The following is a 5,295-nucleotide window of genomic DNA, read 5'->3' as shown; positions in this document are numbered from 1 at the left end:
GACTCTAAGATCCCTCAAGTAGATCATTTCCATTCTACTGCTGCTTGCTTCTAGCCCCAGGTGCACAATAATCTGACATAAAACATTATAAACTTTTGGCCTATGAAAAGTGGTGGCGCAGGCCTTTAATCTTAGCACTCCAGAGGCAAGGTGAATCTCTGTGAGTTCAAGGCATGCCTGGTCTCCAGAGCAAGTTCCAGGACAGCTAGGGCTGTGTTATATGGAGAAGCCCTGTCTCAAAAAACAAATGAACAAAACAAGTTGCATGTAATATATTAATTTTTTTAGACAATATGGTTTTTTTTAACCTGTTAAGTCTCATTAAGGAGCCTTCTTGTCATATGTTTCACCCTTGATTGGGAAACTGACAAGAGAAATTACTAGTTTGTTCTAGAAATGACTCCCCTCCCATTATCTGCATTCCTACCATAATATGAACAAATATTAACATTTAGTGGTAATATTCGCAGTGTGGGCTGGTAGAACAGAGCATCTTAGCTGGGTCAGGGCTGGGCTCAGGCAAGTCTGTTGAGACAGTCAGGTACTGATTTGCAAGATGACGAGGGAGCTCCTAGAACAAGAGGCTTGGATCTGAACCATTTGTAAATCCAGACAGCACACCTCTTGTGTTTCCAAGTCATTATGGGATGGATGCACTGTTAGTGCCTAATAAAGCTGCAAATGGAAAGACTGTCTGTGCTAATACTTCACACTTTGAGGCTGGCTCAAGTGAGCCCAGGATCTCACATCCACAGCTCCTTTCATGGGTATTGATAGGCACTTTTGAAGGCTCCAGGAAATGGCTTTGAAGGAGAGGTTCTGAGAGACCAGACTGCCTGTGGTCAAGCAAATTGTGAGGCTTGCAGCTGATGAAACTCGGATATTAATGCTAATGTCACTTATCTTTGTCCCAAAGGCAAATGAGAGCTGAGCTATTTTGCATTGCTGTTTCCCCCTAAATTTCAAAACCAGAGGGCTTATAAAGAGAATGCTGATTTCCTTATAAAGAAAACAACATGTTAATCACTTCAGGGTCAGTCATTACATCCTGTACTTATTATTATTATTATTTTTAAAAAACTACCCATAAAAGCAAGGCAATGCAGGAACATAGCAGGTACTAAAAGAAGAGTTTGTAACGAAATGTATTGCTGGTTGTGCTGGGCAGGTTTTGGAGAGCTCATTAGTGGATTGTGGTTTCTTCTCGAAAGCGTTTGGATTCTCTGCCATGACTCACACTAACAGGAAGGCTGATGAAATATCTCCAGCGGTAACTGGAATGTATTCTCTTTATGACTTAAAGTGAGATTCACTAACATCAGAATTAGATATGATCACAACTGAATAGCAGCAGAAAAGTGAAGCATGTTTGTGGTAAAATAATATTTTACCCTTTTGAGCCCTGACCCATCTCAAGTCAGAGAATAATTGGACATGCAGCACCAGTGCAGATGGCTGGCCCTCTGAAAGGGGCCTGACTTGCTTTGAAGACATGTTCCAGTGAGTTACAATGCCTTATCACTAGGAGGGGGCATCCAGGCATTTCTGTTTCTGTGTTTTATGGAACAGATAGAAGATATCTGGAAATTTGGATAATTAGGTAAAATTCTTCTTGTCCCTTTCCCCCACAGAATTCCCTTGAGTTTTCGGGGTTTGTTGTGCTTACTTATTGTTTGAGAGAAACAACTTTTGCTATCATCTGGGGCCCTGGAAATACACTGACATTGAGGCTAGGAGAGAAATGACATTCCCAGGTTTCTGCTTTTCTTGGAAAGTGTGTGAGTGATCTGAGTGGGTCAACTTCAATCGAGTTATTTTCCCTGAACACTTTCTCATTGAGGTTTTTCTTTTTCCCCAAATTCAGTGTTATTGCTTAGATAACTTTTCTGTAATAAATTATAAAATTGGGCATCTGCAATAAAAGCTATCATGTCCCTGAGTCCTTGAATTTTTTTTAAGAGGGTCTAGCTATATAGTCCAGGCTAGCCTTGAACTGTCTCATCCTTTCTAGGACTGGGATTACATGGCTGAGTAAGCAAGCGTCACATGGTCCTTGATTTTTAACTTGGTAGTTGTGGTGGTTTGAAAGAAAATGGCCTCTAAAGGGTGTGGCAATATAAGGGCTGTGGCCTTGTAGAGTAAGTGTGGTCTTGTTAGAGGAAGTGTATTACGGGGGAGGTGGGCTTTGAAGTCTCATATATGCTCAACTTACCCCTTAGTGTCTCAGACCATTTCCTGTTGCCTGCATATCAAGATGTATCCAGCACCATGTCTTCCTGCATACTGCAATGCTTACCTAGTGTGTGTGTGTGCGTGTGTGTGTGTGTGTGTGTGCGTGTGTGTGTGTGTGTGTGTGTGTGTGTGAGGCCCTAGGTTAAATACCAAGGACCACAGAATAAAATACAAAATGGTTGAAATCATAGTGTTGCTTTGCTCATATGTCTCTTCTCCCCTCCACTCCCAGATTGTAAACTGGGGGTGGGGAGGGACTGGAATGGGAAGCTAGAATAGGCCTTACTAATCCCTTCCATGCTTCTCATAGTTCCCCAATGAGTGTTATTTGCCAAATGTCTACCATGAACCAGGATAGTTGCCAGAAGAATCCTATTCAGTCCACCCAATAGCCCTCTGTGGGAGCTGGTACTACTGTCCCTATCTTCCTCCTCATCACTACACAGACCTCATACTTTTAGAGACCAATTTAATCCCAGTTCTCTTTTATTCCTTCACTACAGAGGACAGGACTGAATTAGACACACAGTCTAAGACCTTCTCAGCCCCCTTGGCTTCTGGCTGGGGCCTTATAGAAGATAAAGGAGAACCATCTAGGTTTAGGGGAGGAAAACAGAAGATAAGAAAGGCCAACATAGGAATCTAACCAAAGAAAGAGCAAGAAGCATTTAGGAAACTTATGAAAGATGTTTTCATTTCATTTCTGTTGCTGTGATAAAACATCCTGACTGAGAACCACATTGGGTTTGTTCTGCTTACAGTGACAAGATACAGTCCATTGTTTTGAGGAAGTCAGGATGGGAATTCCAGAAGCCAGTCACATCACATCTGCAAGAGCAAGCAAGAGTCAAGAGCAAGCAGAGAACCAATGCATCTTTACTTGCTCTAAGTGAGCTTTCTCCTTTCTCATACTCTTCAGGACTACTGCCACACCTAAGGAAAGATGTCACAACAAGCTGGGTCTTCCCACATCAAGTAACCATCAAGATTAATATTTCTCAGACATACCCACAGGCCAGCTTGTTCTACATTGTCAACTCAAGTCATCAGTTAAAACTAACCAGTACAAAGAAAAATGCAAATCAAAATCCCATAACACCTCAGAAATAGCCACAATGGTTCAGCTGTTTTATTAGGGGGGTTGTATTTTCTGGTCTTCACTGGAAGTTGACCAGATATTAATGTGTAATGCTCTGCTCTAGTAATACTGCTTTTCTAACTACTTTGAAATACAAGATGTTCAGATGTGGAGGCTTTCCCATGGAAAGAGGGTAAGACTCTCATTCTCAGCCCTTTCTTCCTCTCTTTAATTTATGGCACCCTTACCTCTCCCATAGTCTCTTTACTGTATTAACTTGGATAATAACAGTGTACTTAATGTGTGCAAGATGATATGAGGTGCAATACAAAAAGGCATTGCTTATCCTGTAGGGCAGTGGCTCTCAACCTTCCTAATGCTGTGTGACCTTTAGTACAGTTCTTCATGTTGTGGTGATCCACAACCATAAAATCATTTCACTGTCACTTCATAACTGTAATTTTGCTACTGTTATGAATTGTAATGTAAATATCTGATATTTCTGATAGTCTTAGGTGACCCCCATGGAAGTGTTGTTTAGCCCCAGGCTGAGAGTTGTGACCCACAAGTTGAGAACCACTGCTGTAGAGGAAATGAGATGTACATACAATATGGATTTGATACGCAGGCTAAGGGTGCAAATGGTCTCACTAGAAAAGCTCTCCAAAGAGAAGAGAACAGAGAACTTAAAAAAGGAATCATATGTTCTGGTGACATTTGGCAGGTGGGGAATGACATTTGTAGTGGTGTCAAAATAAAGGGTTTTATATGTCTACCTCAAACAATTTTTTCACAAAAGTACGTATTTCCATACTATATTTTCATGTGGCAATCTTGACTCTGAAGAACTGATGCCCTTTGGTATTCAGAGCAGATGCAGAAGAAACTCTTTCTGTGCTGTCATTTCAGAATCTTTGTCAGCTTTCCATCTATTCTGCCTTCTATAAGCATTGCACCCACATAGTACCCTAACATGTGTACAAGCAAACACTCATACATAGGAAATAAAATGAATAGATAAATGTTTTTTATAACTAAAAAATAAAAAAGATGATGGAATCTGTTGACACAAATAATTTTTTTTCTCACCTAATCTGTCAATTATAGTGAAATGTATCAGTAATTTGTTAGGATAAATTTTGCTGGGTTGTGTTGTCTTAGTCTGTTTTAGGCTTTTTTTCATACCATACTGGACTTGACTTTTTAGTATTCCAATAAGAACTTTTGCATCTATAATCACAAATGAAATTTGCCTATAATTTTCTTCCTCCACATTATTCTTCTCTGGCATTGGTAAGAGATCAATATGATTTTGTTCAATAGCATACTCTCTTTATGGAGATGGAATAATATAAATAGCTTGGAAGTGACCTGTTCTTTGTTAGTTTTGTGAAATAGCCCAGAAGTGTGCCTTTTATTCCCTGTTTTTGTTTTTTGTTTTTTGTTTTTGTTTTTTTTTTTGTTTTTGTTTTTGTTTTTTTGAGGCAGGGTTTCTGTGTGTAGTCCTGTCTGTCCTGGAACTTACTTTGTAGACCAGACTAGCCTCAAACTCAGAGATCTACCTGATTCTGTCTCCCATGTGCTGGGATTAAAGGCGTGTGCCACCAGGTCTGGCTTTGAACTTTAGTTCTTCAAACTGTACTACTTCTTGTAGTAGATAACAGATAACTTAAAATTTAATTTATGGTTGGTGGCATATTCAGATTTTTTTAAGCCCATTTTGATAAATCACATTTTGGTCATAGTAGACATCAATGATTTTTAGTAGCCTGAGACGTTCATGTTCTTCGGGAGGTGGCTTCCATTTCCAGTGGTCCTAGAGCTGCCATTTGCCAAGGTGCTGTTCAGCCTGCTTGCCACAGGGATGGGCACTAGGTCCAACTAGAGACATGTAGGGTCCTTCCTTGGACTAATAGATAGCTATTAGAAGGGGACACTTTCCGTTTTTTACTTTGATTGATAAATTTGCAAGATGTAGTTGTGTA

General features: G+C 40.1%; 1 long non-coding RNA gene across 1 annotated transcript; it reads left to right on the top strand.

The window, feature by feature from the left end:
• Window positions 1-1,280: 1,280 nt before the first annotated feature.
• LOC103162884 lies at window positions 1,281-4,369 on the top strand. The gene is made up of 2 exons (XR_004769009.1): window positions 1,281-1,600; window positions 2,994-4,369. It is a non-coding gene; the product is annotated as an uncharacterized LOC103162884 (long non-coding RNA).
• Window positions 4,370-5,295: the final 926 nt, after the last annotated feature.

This window comes from Cricetulus griseus, chromosome 3 (genome assembly GCF_003668045.3).
Source record: "Cricetulus griseus strain 17A/GY chromosome 3, alternate assembly CriGri-PICRH-1.0, whole genome shotgun sequence".
NCBI classification, from domain to species: domain Eukaryota; kingdom Metazoa; phylum Chordata; class Mammalia; order Rodentia; family Cricetidae; genus Cricetulus; species Cricetulus griseus.
Note: the sequence above shows the minus strand (reverse complement) of the source record. Positions and strands in the feature narration are given on the sequence as shown.